This window comes from Choristoneura fumiferana, chromosome 25, assembly GCF_025370935.1.
Source record: "Choristoneura fumiferana chromosome 25, NRCan_CFum_1, whole genome shotgun sequence".
Taxonomy (NCBI): Eukaryota; Metazoa; Arthropoda; class Insecta; order Lepidoptera; family Tortricidae; genus Choristoneura; species Choristoneura fumiferana.
Genome location: NC_133496.1, coordinates 11,119,265 through 11,139,936, shown reverse-complemented (window position 1 = coordinate 11,139,936; position 20,672 = coordinate 11,119,265). Strand labels below are relative to the sequence as shown.

Below are 20,672 nucleotides of genomic sequence, written 5' to 3'. Positions count from 1 at the left end.
TAGACAGATATTGAAGATATTGATTTTGCATAATTTGCTGGTACCTAGTTACTGTAAAGATGGCGTATTAGTTTAATAGAAGTTGTTCTATTAACGTTTGCTTACATACAAAAAGAGACGTTCCATTGCAGATGCTAAAGAAAACTAGTCGCTGCACTTATTATTTCCATTGATTAGTAAATGCGAGTAATTTAATAATTACTTGATATTTATTTGCAGACTATTTGTCATAAGTGCAAAAACAACTTAAACAAGGGCTTGTGGTAAGGTTTACACTCAAAAGCTAAATTTTAGGTTAGAATTTTATTTACACCTTAAGGCAATTAGCCAAATTGAATTCACAAATTAATCCTACCGTCATTCTTTATGCGAGGAGGGCGAGCTATCCTCAGCTTTTCTCTTACTAGCCGAATGCGATTTCCTATCAGGCTTATACTTCTCCCATTTCTTATGGTTTAAGGTGTCAAAATCATCACAGTACTGTGCTATGTCAAGCAGATAAGTTGAAAGATGGACTAGTTCGCGGTCTTTGTCTCTGTTGAGGTGGGCCTGCCTGAAGGGCCGGATTTTGAGACCACTCTTCGGTTTCATGATGAAGTTCCTTCGGATGTCATCGAACATTATGGTGTTTTTTGAGCTGTACTGAGGATATTTGCCCCAGATCACGCCTAGGGGTTTCACCTGAAAAAAAAAAACAATTATATTTAATAGAGATACTTGTAGTTTGAGACCCGGAGAAGGACCTAGGATAGTTCTCATCCCGAAAAAAATAGTAGTTCCTGAGGGCTTGGCTGAACAAAATCATAATGGGTGAAGTCGCAGGCAAAGCTAGTAACTTTTATAAGAATAGCGAAACGCGTAGAAAGATTATGCTTGGAGATACTAGTGTAAATCGTCAATTACAGGTCACCTTTCAATAACTCGCCACCTTATACTAAAAATGACCTATATGTTTGTTCTATAACGATAAAAAAAAACACGGCTAAGTTCTTATATTTCCAAGTATGTCTCTAAATTGCACTCCAGATTTTCAAGATACAGTTTGAGGACCGCCAGATATTTCATTGTTTTATAATTTATGTCTAATTTTTTAAGCGAATAAAATGATTTTATTATTATTATTATTAGAAAAGAGTTTATTTTTAGTATAAGGTGGCCAGTTATCGAAAGGTGGCCAATAATTGACGATTTACCGGGTAACATTATTTTTACCCTATATACTGTTTCATTTCCGGCAAAACATACTTCGCATCAAGCTTATCTGCATGTCAGACCGTTGTATTGAGAATGTTAAAATCCCTACACAATCACCCATGACCTTTACAGTTTTCACAAAATAAAACCTCCAAGACCTACAGCATAGAAAAGAGGTGAAGTAAGTTCACTACGACCCTTTAGGAGACTTAACTGCCTACTCTGACGCGGACGCTTAGGGTTGTCGACATCTATTTTCGATTAATTACCGGCAAATAATTTTAATACGAAAGTTAGCTTAAAATTGTTTCATGTTCTGTAATATAATATATATTGGTTGGATAGGTATTTAACTAAATGTAAACAAAACAATGTCAATTGGTTGTCTTAAATATTGAAATTTCCCCATTAAACTATCTAAACATTTACATTTCTGTACTGAATACACTAGTTTGTAATTACAATGATAGATAAGTAAAATGTTTAAAACTAAACAAACAAAGCACGGTATTTTTCTTTTATTTATTTTAAGTTTTTTGGCAATAAACATTTTTTTTTTTTTAAATCCTTGAATGTACCAAATCTGGCAGCTGAAGTTTGTTTTTAAATTTAGTTAAATACCTATCCAAACTGAACTTACTCTTCACTTTTACTATGCCTACATACGGCCCAAGCCCTCTCATTCTGAGAGAAGGCTTGTGTCCAGCATTGGTACATACATAGGCTGGGATGATCAAATACTCACATCAATAGTCCCATACTTGGCTGTGTGCACCGTGATCATAGCCAAGTAGTTCTAATAGAACATAATCTGTAGTTTGAATGAGTGGCCACACAAGCAACTTCATCTTCTCCTCAATCCACTTCATGCCTGTAGCTGACCATATGACTATATCGTAAGTCTACGTAAGCTGAAGCGAGAACTCGTTGTAGAAACGGACGCATCAGTTCATAGCCTGGAAAGAGAAAAAATTAACAAGTTTTATGATATGGAATAATGTTTTGGGGTAATTCTACTGATAAGGACCAGGCATTTGTGGCTCAAAAAAGTGCATTAGAGCAATATGTAATTGCGACTACCGATTCTTGCAACCACACTTCAAAAATTAAACCATTCGAACACTGCCCAGCTTATAAATTTTATCAATTTTTGCCAAAACAGCTTCAATCTATTTTAAAAAAATTCAACAGTGTTTGACGGTGGGGAAAACCATTTGCATGGACATCACATCCTAAAATTTTCAATTAGCTACCAAAAAATGTAACAGAGGCAGAAAGTATACCTAGTTTCAAAAAAGCAATGAATGATTTTTTAACCAAACAAGGCAATATTATCTGTTAAGGTGCGTCGTCTTCCATACAAACTTTGGTACATCAATATTTCTTCCACAGACGTTATTTCGACGCGATTTTTTGAGGATAGTTAGTTATGGGCATATTGTTGTCGCAAATCACAAAATGGAGAGGATCTATAATACCTAAATTTCAGTATGATGCAGTAAATTTTGATCCATTTTACTGTGGTGTGAGTAGCTAATGTCAAATATAATCTGTTGTAAAAAGGTATTGACTATTTCGGGCGGTCACGTGACCACCTAGTTTGGCTCAGTGGTACCAATTCTTAGAAGTATGTAGTAAGAGAAGGAGTTCGAAACTCGATGACGCATAATGATTCTTTTTCTTTTTTTTTTTACTTTTTTATGTTTATTTACAAAGAATAAGTAATAGCATTTCGATAAAGTGCAATTAACCATGAAATTCAGTATTTTTAAGTCAGGGCAAACCAAAGAAAGTAATGTTTTTTCTTGAGGTCATCAATCTACTCTTTTTATCAAATAGCTGGCAAACTAGCATGCGGGTCACCTAATGGTAAGTGATCACCGCCGCCCTTGGTCACCTACAGCATTATTAGGACTGCGGGTGCGTTGCCGGCCTAAAAGGGAGGAGGGGGGGGGCTAAATTGGGCGGTATGGGGGCAGGATAAAAGGGGGAGGGGAGTTGGGCAAAGGTACTATTTCACGCCGGTATTCAGATGGAGGTTGGTACTACTCCGGTCAAGCCGGCCCATTTGTACTGCAGTCAGCAAGTGGTTACAGTAAGGCTCTACCACATGAAAACTTGCTTGAACAACTAGATGCCTTCAAGAATGTTCTATGATGATGATGATGAATTCCTGTAGTCCCTCAGCAGGGACATAGGGCTCGCAGTAGGGACTTCCATGCGTCACGGTCCTGTGCTGTGGCTTCTAGGTCTCGCCAATGGTACCCAATTAGGGAGATCTCCTTCTCAACCGACCGTCTCCAGGTGATTCGGGGTCGGCCTGGCCTCCTACTACCAGCAGCTTGCCACTCCAGCGCTTGCTTGGCGAGATGAGCATCGGGTCTCCGCAACACGCGCCACTTCCTCAATAGGATCTCCTTATCAATTGGCTTCTGGCTCGTCAACTCCCACAGTCCAGTGTTTGTAATGGTTCGTGGCCAATAAACTCCTAATATGCGACGCAAACACTTGTTCACAAAAACCTGGAGTTTACTGGTGATTGCTTTCTTGACGAGCCAGGTCTCACACCCGTACAGGAGAACCGATTTGACATTTGAGTTGAAAACTCTGATTTTTGTGCGCCGTGTTATTACGTGGGACGTCCAGACCGGTTTGAGTTGTGCATATGCGGCACGAGCCCTGTTTATGCGCGCTTCGACATCTGCATCGGTTCCACCATTTGGGTCAACAACACAAGAATGTTCTATACTTATTATTAATTAATAAAAAGCTTGTAAAATAATGGCGTATCGCAACAAAAGCGTAGTGTAATTTGTTTGTTACAATTTCACTTAGCGGGTCAAAATTTGAATGGTTTGGCTGTATGTAAGTAAAAACCGGGTGTTAGGATAAAATACCTAGCCTAGCGTTATTTACTTTCATTGGCAGTCCTGAACTTAGATAAACTTTCATAGTTCTCGGGCAAAATATCACACGTGTTGTAAAATGTAACTAAATATTTTGCATACATTTTGCGTAGACGCTAGCGCCATGCCGCGGTCATATAAGTAATATATTTTTTGGAATTCCTTGGTACCCTATCACAAAAAACCGGCCAAATGCGAGTCATTTGGTGTATGGGAGCCCCCTTTAAATAATTATTTTATTCTGTTTTTAGTATTTGTAATACATAATCTGTGAAAATTTCAAGTGTCTGACTATTACGACTCAAGAGATAGAGCCCTGTAACAGTCGGAACCCTGCACTGCTTTCGTGAGGAAATCTGCACAAACCTGCGAAGCAATTCAATGGTGCGTGTTTTTTTTTTATACGACTGGATGGCAAACGAGCAAGTGGGTCTCCTGATGGTAAGAGATCACCACCGCCCATAAACATCTGCAAACCAGGGGAATTGCAGATGCGTTGCCAACCTAGAGGCCTAAGATGGGATACCTCAAGTGCCAGTAATTTCACCGGCTGTCTTACTCTCCACGCCGAAACACAACAGTGCAAGCACTGCTGCTTCACGGCAGGATTAGCGAGCAAGATGGTGGTAGCAATCCGGGCGGACCTTGCACAAGGTCCTACCACCTGCAAAAGCGTGTGAAGTGAAATTCCCAATCCGCACTGGGCCCGCGTGGGAACTATGGCCCAAGCCCTCTTGTTCTGAGAGGAGGCTGGGATGGAACAGACCGACGGACAGACAGACAGACAGCGGACTCTCACTAATAGGGTTCCGTTGGCACGTTCCCTAAAAAAATTGTACTAAAAAAGAAAAAAAATCGCTAAAAAAGACACTAACAACGAAAGCATTAGGTTATATCGGTTGTAATATTAGTCTAGCAATCATAACAAAATAGGCTGAATGAAAGAGGTTTGAAAGAAACTTAGAATGAAGTACTGGCTGGTTAGATAATTAAAAATATAATGTCATGGAAATGTCATCCAGACTATCACCACTAGTCACATTTATTTGTATGTCAGTAATTTTTAAATTTATTGTCGTCTTCAGTTCAATAATTTTAATGTAGAAGAACCGCGCTGTCTCATATTTCGTTTCCTAGATTTTTTTTACCGTACAACGGTAAAACCTACAACACAATGGCAAAATTGACCTCCAATGGACAGAGCCACAGTTTTCCAAAAAACAAACAAGTTTATTGTCTGGAGGAAGGAAATATCTAAGGCGCTAAAAGGACTACAATATAATCCTTACAGCATAGGATATGCTGTGAAATCTGACACAGGTATAGTCGCAACACATTTTTTAATACTATAAAATTGAGTGTTTTTTTACTAAAAGTGTACCTACGCTTTGTAAGATTTTTATAATACCGGTAAACCATGATCATAGCAATTAATATTATAGGTATAGGATTTTCGGATGAAGTGTGTATTTTTTTATAACAAGCTTTTTACAAGCTTTTATTTAGTTTCACCTGTCCCGTTGTCTGTCTATCTGTCTGTCTGTCTGTAGTCAAATCTTGCAAGTATAATTTGACCAACTTCCAGTAGTCAGATTGACTTGAAATTTGGAATGATTATGTAATTTGCGTGACAATACAATAATCTGGTAGTGACATCCTGGTAGTCCGGCTAGCATCGTCTCCGCAGGTCGGAACTCTTCAACAGTTAATGGCATCGACTTGAAATTTAGTACCTATAAAATATATAATCCTAATAATAAATAAATTTGAAAGTTTGTAAGTGAGTGAGTTTGTGAGTGAGTGAGTTTGTGAGTGAGTATGTTTGTTACTTCTTCACGCTGAAACGGCTACGCAGATTTGGATGAAATTTGGTAAAAAAATAGTTTATAACCTGGATAAAAACAACTTGGATATTGAATACTTTTTATCCTGATATTCCCACGGGATAGGAATAAAATCTCGAATTAATAACCGCTAGGCTTAGAGACATGAAATTTGGTATGTACATAGCTGGACATTTGGAATAACACATAGGCTCCTTTTATCCTGATATTCTTACGGGATAGGGATAAAATCTCGAAATAACAACCGCTAGGCTTAGAGTCATGAAATTTGGTATGTAGGTAGTTGAACGTCTGGAATAAAACATAGGTGACTTTTTGACCCGATATTCCCACGGGATACCTAGGGATAAAATCTTGAAATAACAACCGCTGGGCTTTGAGCCATGAAATTTAGTATGTAGGTAGCTGGACCTCTGGAATAACACATAGGCTACTTTTTATTCCGATATTCCCACGGGATAGGGATAAAATCTCGAAATAACAACCGCTGGGCTTAGAGGCATGAAATTTGGTATGTAGGTAGCCGGACGTCTGGAATAACACATACGCTACTTCTTATCCCGATATTTTCACGGGATAGTTTTGTAACTAAGGGACCCCATACATCCGTGTATTATTGTTATTATTATTTTGTATTTTTTTCTTTAATTGTATACTTACGTAGTTTTTAAGTATTTTATTTGTACTTATTTTATTTTGAAAAAATGACTTTCTGCCAAGCTTCTTGCGGCGCATTCTTCTTGGCAATGGTGGTCTTTCCGAAAGTGCTGGTATTTAAAAAAATTACGTGTAAAAGTGCTCATTGCGGCCTATTTACGGAATAAATGATATGAATTTGAATTTGGATAGGGAAATTTTTTGAAATTTTAGCACTGGGTTTAGAGTCTTGAATTTTGTACAGTTATTCACAACACAACCTCAATGAAGACCACGATATAAATTTTGGAAATTTCCAGGGGAATTTTGGAAATCCCGAAAATTTCAATTGCAACTACCAGACCGAATAGTTTACGCGTGCGAAGCCGCGGGTAAAAACTAGTAATACAATAATCTGGTAATGAAATTATATTGGCCCGGTCACAGTTGCTCCGCATGATGTAACTCTTCAACATTTAGTGGTATCGACTTGAAACGTGATACGGAGACGTACCTAGTTTGGATGACAATGTAAGTAGGTTCAGTCAACGAAACAAAATGTGCAGTCAGCAAACAAAATACAGAAACTTATTATATTTTTTATACCTATTGGTATTGATTCCAGCCAGTAGCTAGTTATAGGTGGTGCGCTGTCTGTCATCGAATCACACACACACACACACACATTCAGTCAGTATTTTTCATTTATTCTTTCGCAAGCTTTATTTAACTTGCAATGTATGTATGTATAATATGTGTATGTATGTGCGGTTCAAACCTTGCAAGTTGAATTTGACCCACTTTCAGTAGGATAGACTTGAAAGTCGGCATACTTACTTAGTAAATTAATCTTGTGACAGTACAATTATTTGGTAGTGTCACCCGAGTGGTCCAGCCACCAGCCTGACGTCTCGATCGTCAGGACGGAACTCCTCAACGGTAAATGGCATCGACTTGAAATTTGGTACAAAAATGTACTAATTTTGATGTCAATGCAAGTACAGTCAACAAAAACTTCAGTCAGCAAAAATCTTTTATTAAAAAGTACAATACAATAAATGATGATGATAACGATGATAATGATGATGATCATGATGATGTGATAATGATGATGATGACGACAACTACAACGATGATGATGATGATGAGATGAAGATGGTCACGACGATGATGATTTTCTTTTATTCGAATGGATGGCAAACGAGCAAGTGGGTCTCTTGATGGTAAGACTCAGTAAGAGATCACCACCGCTCATAAACATCTGCAACACCAGGGGTATTGCAGATGATGGTGATGATGTGATGTTTATGATGATGTGATGTTTATGATGACGATGATGATGATGATGAGTCGCGGGCAACAGCTTGTTATTTGATAAGAGCGTTTTATACCTGCATAACAACAAAGCCGAAAGAAATTTTTAGCAGTCTGTTATGTCTATGTTTTGCGTAGGTACCTACCTATATGTATCACAACAACGCTGCTTGATTGATTTCAAGGAAAAGGGACGCAATTTGACATGTAAATGACACGAATTCACAGGGACTCTTCAACGTGATTGTGATTGTGACAAAGTGTATAATTTGAGTTCAGATAGAGATAACTAGTGTATGTAAACCGACTTAGTAGTCATTTCTAATTTAAAAAACTAATTTCAGGAATTAGACTAATTTTTACTAAAAATCAACTAATTGGACTCCAGTGGATCACTGAGAAGGTAAGACCTGCTTTACTTCTTTTTGCCACACATAAGTAATTTCACATTATCATCACAATACAAGTAATAGGCAGTAGATCGACTATATATACTAGCCACAGATACTAGCGCTCGAATTTTTCATGTGATTAAATTCAACAACAAGTCGTTTCGAACTTGCCGCAATAGACGCATTTTTTTTGTATGACCAACTTATAATTTAACTAATAAATAAATAATCATAAAATTAACATATGTTTTATCCCTACCCCTAAAACTAAACACATACAATAAAAATATACACACGTCTGTTTCACTTTTGTAGACGCCAACCATAGCGCTCCGCCCAGCTGTAGTATAAATTTCAAGAATTTATTTATTTTTATTTTATTTTTATTTTTTATTCGACTGGATGGCAAAGGAGCAAGTGGGTCTCCTGATGGTAAGAATACGGCTAAGTCAAAATACTTCCTATTGCTTGTATTGTGTTATCATCATTCCAACCTATAATCCCACTGTTAGCACAGGCTTTCACTTCGAGTAGTATACTGGGGCTGATAGTTTCTGTTGTTATATTTGGTGGAAAGAGCTGGAAGAGTATTAAATAAATGATTTGTAAGATATGAGTTAGCAAAAAGATGTTCATTGACAAAGATGTTTATTTCGAGTAACAATACATAAAGAAAAAATATAACTATATAAACAAGTCTGCACAACAGACGTTAGGTACTTACTATCTACAAAAGTTACAACGGAGGATTAGTGCAGATTGGGAACAGCAATTGAATATTTAAAAAAAAAACTAGAGATGCGAGACTGGATTCGAAACCATGATCCTTCTTGAATGGCCATTTAGTAGGTCGAACAACTCTGTTACCACGTACCTTTTTACCCTAACTGAAGCGAAGGTTATGTTTTGAATCTGTGTGTATATATATTTAAGTATGTACGTATGTTCCTATGTTCGCTCGTAACTACTAAACGGTTTATTCAATTGTGACAAGTGATACGTTATTAGATTTGTCTTATTAGTGTGAGGGTCACTTATTGGGTAAATAAAATTCTTATGAAGTCAAAGTTAATTTTGTTGAGTTTTAATAATCTGATCTAATGTTGATGCACCACCTGCTGTAAACTACGTAGTCCTAATATTATTGTATTTGGCTCTCTATTGCCTAATATAAACTGGAGACTCCAGCACTGCGGTGTGGAATGTCAATTTTGGATCTATATTGGATAACAACTTATGTCATAATGATCTTTTGCCATAATAACGTTTGCCATAATGTAAATATAGTTTTTTCCTAATATTGAATATCCTAATGCTTATTTGCACTAATTTCGTAAGTACTAATTATCATAGTATGTCCTAATAGTCACATGTCCTAATATTGGTTGAAATAATCATTTTTGTAATAAACTGGTTTGGAAACTTCACACACCGTTGAATCATCCCACTTCCCACTAATATAATAAATGCGAAAGTTTGTAAGGCTGTTTGTTTGTTTGTTATCCCATCACTTCAAAACCGCTGAACCAATTTAGATAAAATTCGGTACATAGATAGTTTGGAGTCCCGGGAAATTGCATATAATAGTAGTAAATAATAATACACTAAAAAAGGGCCACTTTTTATGAATAATTAAAAAAAAACTTTTCTGACTGCTGTTCGTTTTTGTAGGGGTCGCAGTTCTAACCTAAGTTAACTTTTCTGGCTGCGGTTCATTCTGTAGGAGTCGCAGTTCTAACCTAACCTAACTTACTTTTCTGGTACCGGTTCGTCACTGTTGGGAACTCGGTTCTAACCTAATCTACTTTTCTGGCTCGCAAGTCGCTGTTTGCCTACAAGAGCTCTGTTATGGCATTTAATATTATGGATTTTAATATTATTACTCGTAAGTTTTTATGTCTTACTATATTAGTACAAAACATATTAGGGATGTAGAGTATTAGGACATTTAATATTATGGCTTATGATTTTTAGGGCATAAGATCATTATGGCAAAAGTATGATATAATGTCAAAAGTGTTTATGGCAAAAGTGTTATGGCATTTGAGTTTAGGACAAACGATATTATGGATTACGAAGGAGACCCGTCTATTATATATCCAGTCGAGTAAGCTACCCGTCAGTCTGTCAGTCATACAGTAGGTAACTTACTTTTATTAATAATTTATAAACCTCAACCAGTTTAGTGAAATTACAAAATCAGATAAAAGGTCAACTCGATTTAGTGATTCGGTACCCAAAACCCTATTACTAAGACTTCGTTGGCCGTCCGTCCGTCCGTCCGGCTGTCACCAGGCTGTATCTCAAGAACCGTGATAGTTAGACAGTTGAAATATTCAAAGATTATGTGGCCTCTATAACAACAAATACTAAACACACAATAAAATAAATATTTAATCGTGATTTTTTTTGCCTTTTTTTGCTAATGTCTAATGAATATTGTACAGATGGTGCGGGGAACCCTTTGTGCGCGAATCAAACTCGCCGTCGGTCGGTTTCATTTCACTACATTTGTTTAGCAATTGGATAAAATCCCTGTTACGCGTCAGTGACAACGAAACGAGCTCGCAAAGTCAACTCTATGATCTCTCTCTCTCTCTCTCTCTCTCTCTCTATGATAAAAGTCTCAATAAAAAAAAACTCCAAGCGAAGGTCGAGGCCGGGCTGCCGCCTCACTCGCCGCCCTTGCCCTTCAACCTGACCACACCTGACCCAACAGAGTCGCATCCGCTCCACATACATCGATCTCGCTCGCTTCGCTCGCTCGATCCGCGGCAGTGAAGGTGTTTTTTTGGCGGAGTGTGTAGGTTTTTGATCAAATGACTGTTTTTTTCTTGACCGGTTTATTAAGAATTATCTCCTAAATGTATGGATTATTTAAGATAAACTTAAAATTATAAATGTGTTTTATTTTGTTCCTTCGTTTGTCTTTCCTTTTACTGTTTTTGCTCACTAAATATATTTAACTTTTCAGATTCATAATGGACTTCAAATTATTTTCTGAGGCAATTACGTAATACATAACAAAGTACAAAGCTAATAGTATTAGCGATTTTGTATTGAAATTCACTAATACTCTTAGCTTGTCCTTTACCTATTATGCAATTGGGCCATGTCATGGAGCCGAAGATTCACAGTTACTCTTGCTACATAAGTACTAAATACCTTTACAGATTGATTCAAACCACCGTTCTTATTTCAAATAATGACAATCATCGAAAACAGTACCATATTGTCAAATAATATATACGTCTCTTTCAGTTTGGGCGTGACGTCAGATGTGTCAATTGTTCGTTGCCCATATTATGATTTGATTATTTATGACTTTCAATGTTTTTTGATTTTACAAGGTCTTGCGGATTAAATTGAGGAATATATAGGTTGTCACAAAAATATCCGTATAACCACTAAAGACAACATGTAGGTATCAAATCGTGAATATAATTATTTTTTTTCTTTTTAAGAAATCTATTAAATTGTTATAAGTAAAATAAATGATACAACTTTTACCAAGAATAGACTTACGACTGATTATGATGAAGCATACCTAGACACTTGGTAAAAACTATAATCTATAAAATGTCTGCACTATGAAGATATTATACACCGTGTTATTTTTGATTGTTAACTTTGAGGGGGCACTGTAGTCAAACGAAGTTAATTTCTCCAAGACACTAGTAGCCTAACTCTTACTGTGTAAAAGATAGTTAAAAATTAAGTTAATTAATTATTAGCTGTAAAACCCAGGATTTTGACGATCGAGCGACGGCATCCACACTGCGGCAGACAATAGACATTATTTTTCAAAGACTTAATTTCTTTAGGCCCTAAAGTTTAGGGGATTGCAGTTTTTCTCACTCACTTCTCAATCTTAATTAGGTATATGATATAGGAATTATAAATGACAAAAGTAGAACAGCCATCTCAACTACTTTGTTTTTTTTTTACTGCTGCTAAGAACTACGCTAAGTATACAAGATCTATTTTGGATGCTGCCTCTACTTTATGTGAGGTAGGTAAGGGTAATTGTGAGACGTTGTAAAATAGTCTCCCTATTATTAAAAATGTTATAATTATCTTTGTTTTATTCTTTCATGCTCAAAATATCGTTTACGTGATTTGCATACTTCTATTTCGTGATATATTCGCACTGACGCCACAACACATAGCGGAGCTGTCTAAACATTTAAAAAATATCGGAACACGCATTTACGTAATGCACAATAAATATATAATCATGTTCAGATATTTTTCAGCACCTAGACAGCTTTCACGCTTATGGTGGTGACTGTACAGTAAGTACTACATAATATATTTTTGTACCTATAGGTGAACTGAAATATTTACTTTGCTCATCCGCGACCTTTATAATAATATCTTTATATCTTTTACTATTTCTAACATCTATGGTGAACGTTTGTGTTGCTCTAAAGATGAGATCTGGTCGAATTCGAAACGCATCAGTGTAGTGTGGTGGTGGTGATAGATGTGTTTGTATGATTTGTGCGTATTCCGACAGTGTGCAGGTGGAGGAACTGTATGAACACACATTTCATGCATAAACGTAGCTATTATAAAGTCACGGGTGAGCGAAGCAATTGATTCAGTTCATTGATATTATGAACCTCCGCAAAGTATAGGATTGCCGTTGGGGCCGAAAAGTACTCGAGTGGAGACCGCGGATCGGCAAGCGCAGCGTAGGACGTCCACCAACGAGATGGACGGATGATTTGGTAAAAGCCGTGGGTCCACGGTGGGGGCCGCTGCCAACCGAAGCAACTGGAGGTTATGATTGGAGCCCTCTGTCCAACAGTGATCGTCCTACTGCTGAGATGATCATGATGATGATGATGATTGTCATAACGTCTTCTCACTAAATTGACCACTTCTCACTGTGACCAGAGACCAATTCGAACAATGAACCACTTTCTAAATTGTCAATTTCTTATAATGACAGTGTACCAAGTTTACAATTTCTTTAGACCAATGTCATGTCATTGATCGGTTGACATTGGTTACATACTCTGAGAATATAAATCCTATTTCAGGTTCATCTCTATCTGTTCATAATTTTATTCCGCATATTGCTAAATTTTACATTTCAGAATACTTTTGCGTTATACTGATAGGCTGCATGACCTATTGCTTCTTAGACCACCTGTGTTTTAGTTTTTTTAGACTAAATGATACTATTCCATACATCTGGTTTTCAGTAGGAAAATCAGTACATATAGGTATTCATGCTCCTACTAGTAGGAGAATTAGTATAATATTGTGTTCGTGCTCCTACCAGTAGGAGACTGTAGTAGGAGCACGACTTTGCATCTGTTTCGAGCAATCCAAGCTATACCAGATAGAGGGCGCTCGTGCCTAAAATACCATGCGCCACATTACAAAATCGAAGATTACACAAGAAAGTGTTTTTTTTTTGTGGAATGTCTTATTTTGGGCATCTGGTATAGTGGGAATTTTAATGAATAAGTAATGTAGTATTTTGAAAAATGTGATATTTTAGGCACGAGCGAGGGAAAATCGCTGCGTGGCTATAGCTACCGTCCTGCACAAAGGGAAAAATCCCTCCCGACCCGTGGTCCAACTGCTATCTGGTTGCACCACGGGAACCTAAACTTACCCAGGATGGTTCAATTCTCAGACTACTTTTTTTTCTGCAACTTATTGCTGCGACCCGTGGTACAACTGAAGGGCTATTGTCCAACGGGCATATGAACAATTGCTATGTTGAACCATTTGCACCATGGGGATGTAAAATTACCTTGGGTCATGTGTATCAGAATAGGTACTATCATTACTGCATTTTTATAAAATTAAAAGTCTCATGAAACCCAACAACTATGTAGTTTATTCTGAATACAGTGAAACCAACAGTCCGAACCCCGATTCCACAGAGTTCAAGTGGTAGTTCAACTAGTTAAACTAATTGGACCCACCCAGTAGGACCATGGATAAACATACTTTCCAGAATTGGACTACTGATTTTGCTTCTCCGTGGTGCAACCGGTTGACGATGAGTAAACTTGCTTCCCCGTGGTGCAACCAGTTGGACATAGTAGTTGGACCACGGGTCGGGAGGAAAAAAAAGTTCATAAGATTAGTTCCTAAACCGCAATCGGTTCGCATCAAGAAGGAATTTTGCTCATACGCGTGTAGGGTGAGCACTGAAAGACTCCGGTCGTCGTCAAGCAGCTAATCATCAATTGAGTAAATAGGTAAGTATCTCTTGTAAGTATAAATATATTCAGATGTAATCTCGGTATTTCTTGCAATTTGTGGGAATTCTTGAACGAATTTCTACCACTTGGTTGAAATACTGGGCATACCGTTCAAAACGAGATCCGATTTGCTTTGGAGTCAGAATGTTCTTTATTTATCGTAGAAACATGTAGATGCCTACATGTAGCCTGTATTCTCATTATTCATACTAAATACAAATAAATATATAGGAAGTAAAGTTCTGAATTTACCGTCGAAAACTCCAAAACAAATTCCTTCGGATCTAACAAAAAATGTACTTGGAATGATTCAAGCGTAATCTAATCGCTAATATAACGCAAGCGTAATACTTGCAACATTTTTATAGTATTAACTTGCATCCAGCAGCAACACGCTTGAACGCATTCAGGTCTTCCTCGAGCAGCTAGCACAATAAAGCTCTACACCTGGAAATTCACAACTATATCTAAGAATTTTTATTATCTGGCACACCCACGACACAAAACGACAATTGAAAACATGGAGACTGTACTAGCTCCCCAGAGGTCCTCGCTTACTACCGTACGATGCCCACCAGCACCGTCGTAAAGCGTTAGGTCTGCCCTTTTAAGGACACAGCAGTACCTGTCTTGAAAAATTACACGGAAATTCTAAAGCTTATAAGGAAAAAGACCCTCTAGATATATATAAACAACCAGACCACGATAATGATGATGGTGATGATGATGATAGTATTATCCACGTATAAATAAAGATTCAAAATATGAAACGTCGTTTCCAGCAGGATTCTACATACCGATAGCTTCAACGAGGCTGTTTCCTTTCCAGCCTACTATGTACCACTACACATGAACTGTTTTACGCATCAGGGTAGTTGACACACTTATACAGCATTACGGCCTTCCGTTCTTCAGCTTTCCAAAATGACCATTTCTGTACCTCGGTATACATACAATACAAAGAATTATCGCAACCTTCAACTCAAAAGATAACTGCAATCAAGACTGGTAGGTAGAATAAAACACGGAAAGATTTCGTCTCCAATATTCGAAGAAATAGGAGTAACACTCGCATGTAATGCATGATTATCAAAGTATGTATGTCACAAGAGCATCATATGTGGTTACCAACTTGAGCACAATATCATACTCGACAATCTCCAAGTCCAAAGCCAAAAATCACATAAGATTAGATTCCTGGGACTCTAACACGATTCATCTAATTCTATATCGTCGCATATGAAACACTCATATTATCTAGATATTTGAACATTTTAAGGGCAAAAGTACAGTTGATACAAATATTCGTGACCCGAAAAAAAATATATGAATATTTTGTAGTAGCTTACGCCGAAAGCCTTCCGAAAGCCTAGAAAAGTGATGCAATAATTTTTCACTAGTTGGCGCTGTCTATTTGCATGTGTGCGTGAGCTCCTAGTGTCCGTATAAGGCTGTACCTGACACCTAAATTTGAGCCCTGAAATCTCAGAATTGGCACACTATTTCCGTTCGACTGTAGTCTCAAAAAATCGGCAATTCTAAATTGTTTTCGCAAATAATAAACTCAACTATTAGTATTCTACGGATATTCTAAAAATTACAAAAAAACATCACGAAAATTCGACAGTCTGATTTTTAACGCCATCTGACGAGACTTTTACCATGAGCTAACGTGAGCAGCCGCCTTAAGTTACTAGTAATTATCGACTAGATTTGTTTTTCAAATGTTCCACTGTTTTTATCATTGTATTAAATGCAAAATTATTTATATAACATTAATGTAATATTAATTATAATTTAATTATTTTCTATTTTTTTTATTGTTATAATTATATTTAAAAATTCATAGTAAAATTTGTATGCAAAAGCAGACATGAAGGACCGGACATAAAAAATTATTTTACATCTTATATAATTCAATTTAATAATTGTATATAGGAATCATGTTTGACAAAATAAATTTCTTATATATCTTTATCTTTAAGCAGTGCCAGCTTTTAATTGGCGAGTGGGGCGGATGCCCGGAGCGCACGTACTACAGGGCGCTGCTTGCGCCAGCTCAACTTTAACCACTTCATTTGAATACCTATTTTTATCGAATTAAGATGGTTTTTGGAGTCTTTTTGTATTTTTTATTTCAACTCAAATTCTGTACTTTTACGGTCATCCGTAAAACCCCATATTGAAAATACAAACTGAAGCATTGATGCACAGAAAAATTTATCGATGTAAAGAAATTAGACTCAGCGAGCATAGGAGCGAGTTGAGTATGAGCATCTAGGCGTATTACAGGGTGGATTCAATTTAGATGTCAGTATGGTAAAGTTCTGATACTATAAGACATAGAAGATTCTGTTTCTTTCTTGAACCAATGTCATCGATTTTAATAACAAGAAAACTGCATTCATACATTTTTAAAAAGAACGAACCCAGGCGTTTTTGAAATGAAACTTACATTATTAAAGAATATTGGTTGCTGGAAGAGATCGCAATTTAGCGATAAAACGCCTATTGTCTACCTGAATTTTTACTACTTTTGTAATGTCTTGTACTGCTTTTTGGTTGCTCTATAAGAATATTTGTATTGTATTGTATTGAATAATATTAAAACTTTCTCATACTGACTGATCTATTGAGCACCCTGTATAGAGGGGGGCGGAGTGGGCCGTGCATACCCAGTATGGTCTAGTTGCCCACCCTAGGATGTTGGCTACCAATTCAAAATTCTATAAATACTGAATCTTCACACACAAATCCAGGCCAGGCCCCCCAGAAAAATAACCTATGTTCTAAAACAAACACAATCTGTTATTTCACAATTTTTAACCTTTCGCCGCCACGCCAAAAATACAAAAGACATTCATCCACGCCAGGTTTCTATATTGCAATACCTAAAATTTGATCTTTAACACAATTAAACGAAGGTTGCTTTTGGCTTGAAGTAATGGATGTATAGGTCGTTTGTTGGCGTGGACCGTTTGTTTCGTGTGAAGTCGTTGGCGTCCAAAAAGATTAATGAATACACAACTAAGAAAGAACCACCTGAAGGAAACTTGTTTCACGTAAAAATACGTATCGAAATTGGTCCCTCCGCTTGAGAGTTACATGCAACACGTGTAAGGGGTTAAAAAATACCTTTTTCAGCGACATGACCGATGTCAAAAGTGTGTAATCTATATCAAGCAAAGCAGCTTCTTGCCAGGACGAGGTTCATTCAGGACATTGATTTTGTTAATCTCTGCGCGTTTTGTTTATTTTTGCAGGTAAATCTGAAAAGTGGACAAAGAAACATAACAAATAATTGTTTTATTAACATAATTATTTATAAATTAAACCCTATCCCATTATACACAGTGTTTTTTCTTGAATTCCCATTATCTTTTTTGACAGCAGGTCAGTTCATTGATATCAATTTGTAAAATAAACTAAGAAACAATTTTGGGATTTTACCCCTGTCCAGTAAAATATTGAGATAATTTATTAATTGTAAATGGGATTATTGTAGCTTATGTTTTATTTCAGGTGTCTTAGCCATCAGTTATACCAAATTTTATAGCAGCAAAAAAGTAGCAAACAAACTCATGCTTGTACAATTTATAATATTATTAGGTTTAGTAGGGTTTTTTACTTCATCTTTGAGCTGCAATAGTGAAACGAGAACCTACAACTGCTGAACAAGCATTCAGTATGCTTGAACAATCATTGTTGCTGACGCAGACAATTGCAAGTGCTGCCTTCTGGCCGAAAGACATATTGCTGTGTGCCCAAAATAAACAGTTTTTAATAATATTACCTCTTGATTTCCACATCAATCCTCATCGTCCAATTGGTCATTGACCACATCATCCCCGCATTCTGGCCTCGCCAATGCTCCCTGGATGGCCTCCTCGAGGGACCATCATCATGATCTTCAAGTTAGGCTTTTAGGTTCAGCTCAGCTAGGGTGTAGTTGTCTGTTGCCACTTTACCTGAAGACAGCAGAGTTTGTAGGCAAAATAATGGAAGAGTATATACACCAGAGTTGAGTCATGCATGCACACAAGAAAATGACATGTAATGAAGCAGGGTTTCACATTAAGTCATTCACTTCATTCACTCTCTTTTATGCTATCAGTTCTTTTTGTAGTTTGTGTGTGTCATCATTCACATGAAAAAAAAATGCTTAGGGCAAAACAAGACAGACAGTATTCAGTTCATTGATTGATCAACTCAATCATTGATGATCATTCATAAACAGTTTTCATTTTTTTCCAACAGGATCTTATGACGCAAAAAGACATTCAATGAATTTAAAAGTTGAATATAATTCAAGTATTTCTCACCCATTTCTATAAATATAATTTTAACTACCATCATCATCACCATAATAACCATAAGATGGACATAGGACAGGCCTTCCCTATAGACCTCCAGTTGCTTTGGTTGGAATGGCCTACATCCACCACAAACCCGCAGCTTTAATCAGGTCATTGTCCATCTTGTTAAATAACATAACAGGATTTTAAACTGTATTCAAGATTTTTGGATAATCTCCTGTCAGAACGGGAATCGAACCCGCAAATGTCAAAAAAAATACGTCATTATACAACACAAATCAAAGTGCTCAATCGGAAGAATTATTTCTTCCAGGCAAACTGTTGGTCCAGTTGATTATTACAGGCAGAAAAATACATGTTCAGGTAATGGTCTTGGTAACCTATGTATATTTATACTTTTGACCGTACCTACAGGTAGATTCACAAAAGCTAGCAAGAATAGATTGAACAATAACACATAAGACATTTTTGTAGGAAATGACAGATACATGTTATTTTCATATTTGTGTGATGTGTTTCAAATAGGTAACACACAGCTACTTCATTTACTTATTCAATCAACTTGCAAGCTCTTGTGAGTGACTGCAGATACAGATTTTACAAAGTAGAAGTAAGATCTTTACCACTTGTGCTTGGTTGCATTGTTAATAACAGAATCCGTCTTTTCAAATCATGATACTTTCAATTCAAGTCACAAAAAGTACGGCATGGTGTTTTTTGATGTACATTTTGGTGAATGACCATTTTAACAATCCTCTAAAATAGCAGTTTTGCATATTGAGTTCGCCAATTACAAGTGCAAAGGTACCGTTTACTTGCACATAATTTCCGGGAAACACCGCAAGCACCGCACCGCTTGTAATTGCGAAAGAGTTGAACTTTCTTTAAAACAAACCAACTCCTACCATTACAATTATAGGCGAAAATATGTGTATTGAAACAAACTAACACTTTTAATGCTAATTTCGTCGATATTGCGAAAAGTTATAGGTCTAAAAACGTATAATTACCCTGAAATTTGACGTTTAACAATTTTTGTCTGTCCGGCCGAACGCCAGTAGCATTCTCGATTGCGATCTTCAACATCGCCACGGAGTCCGAGGGAGAAAACTCCGGGATATCGTACTCCTTGCCATTCCACTTAACAGTCAATTTTAAACAACTATCGTTTATATCACACATTTTTACATCAAACTAAATGCAGATTGCACAGCAGAGCAGAGTAACGGCAAATGTGACACATAAACAAAACAACACTGAATTGCACTGACTGACTGACTGACTGACGCTAGTGAAGCGCACCCACACTGAGCGTTTTTTACGGTAATAGTGATGTGCAGCGTGTTGAAAACTGACAAATTGACAGTTTAACGTTAAATTAACCAATTTTTCGTTTGCGTAGCTTCCAAGCCTCTTCCAAACATAACAAGTCTAACTTTTCGGGATCCCAGCCCAGTTGACCTGTCTCAGATTTAAAATTAATTTATTATTTTTCATAAAAATGGAAAACGAGTAGTTAGTTAAAATTAAATTAGGGCGCCACGAAGTTTCGTTCATCTTTAAAAAACCAAATTAAGTCTAGCAACAGTAGGTACCTGCTTTAGGTACAGTCGAGTGCAAAAATATGTACTTATCTATTCGAATTACTCAAAAATATGTGTTAAGTACCACGGTTACCTTATTACGTCGGAAGATATTTTTGCATTCGACTGTACAGCCGTTAAAAGACGAATTACAAAGTTTTATTTTTACAAGTCAGGAATGATAATTTTGTGATATTTTTTTTTCTTCAGATCCGCTACACTATTTTTTGCGATATATTTGCAGTCAGTTTGAGATT

General features: G+C 36.8%; 1 pseudogene; it reads right to left on the bottom strand.

Annotated features, from left to right (window-relative positions):
- Positions 1-287: 287 nt before the first annotated feature.
- LOC141442499 (ubiquitin-like domain-containing CTD phosphatase 1) lies at positions 288-20,123 on the bottom strand (annotated as a pseudogene).
- Between the last annotated feature and the right edge of the window lie 549 nt (positions 20,124-20,672).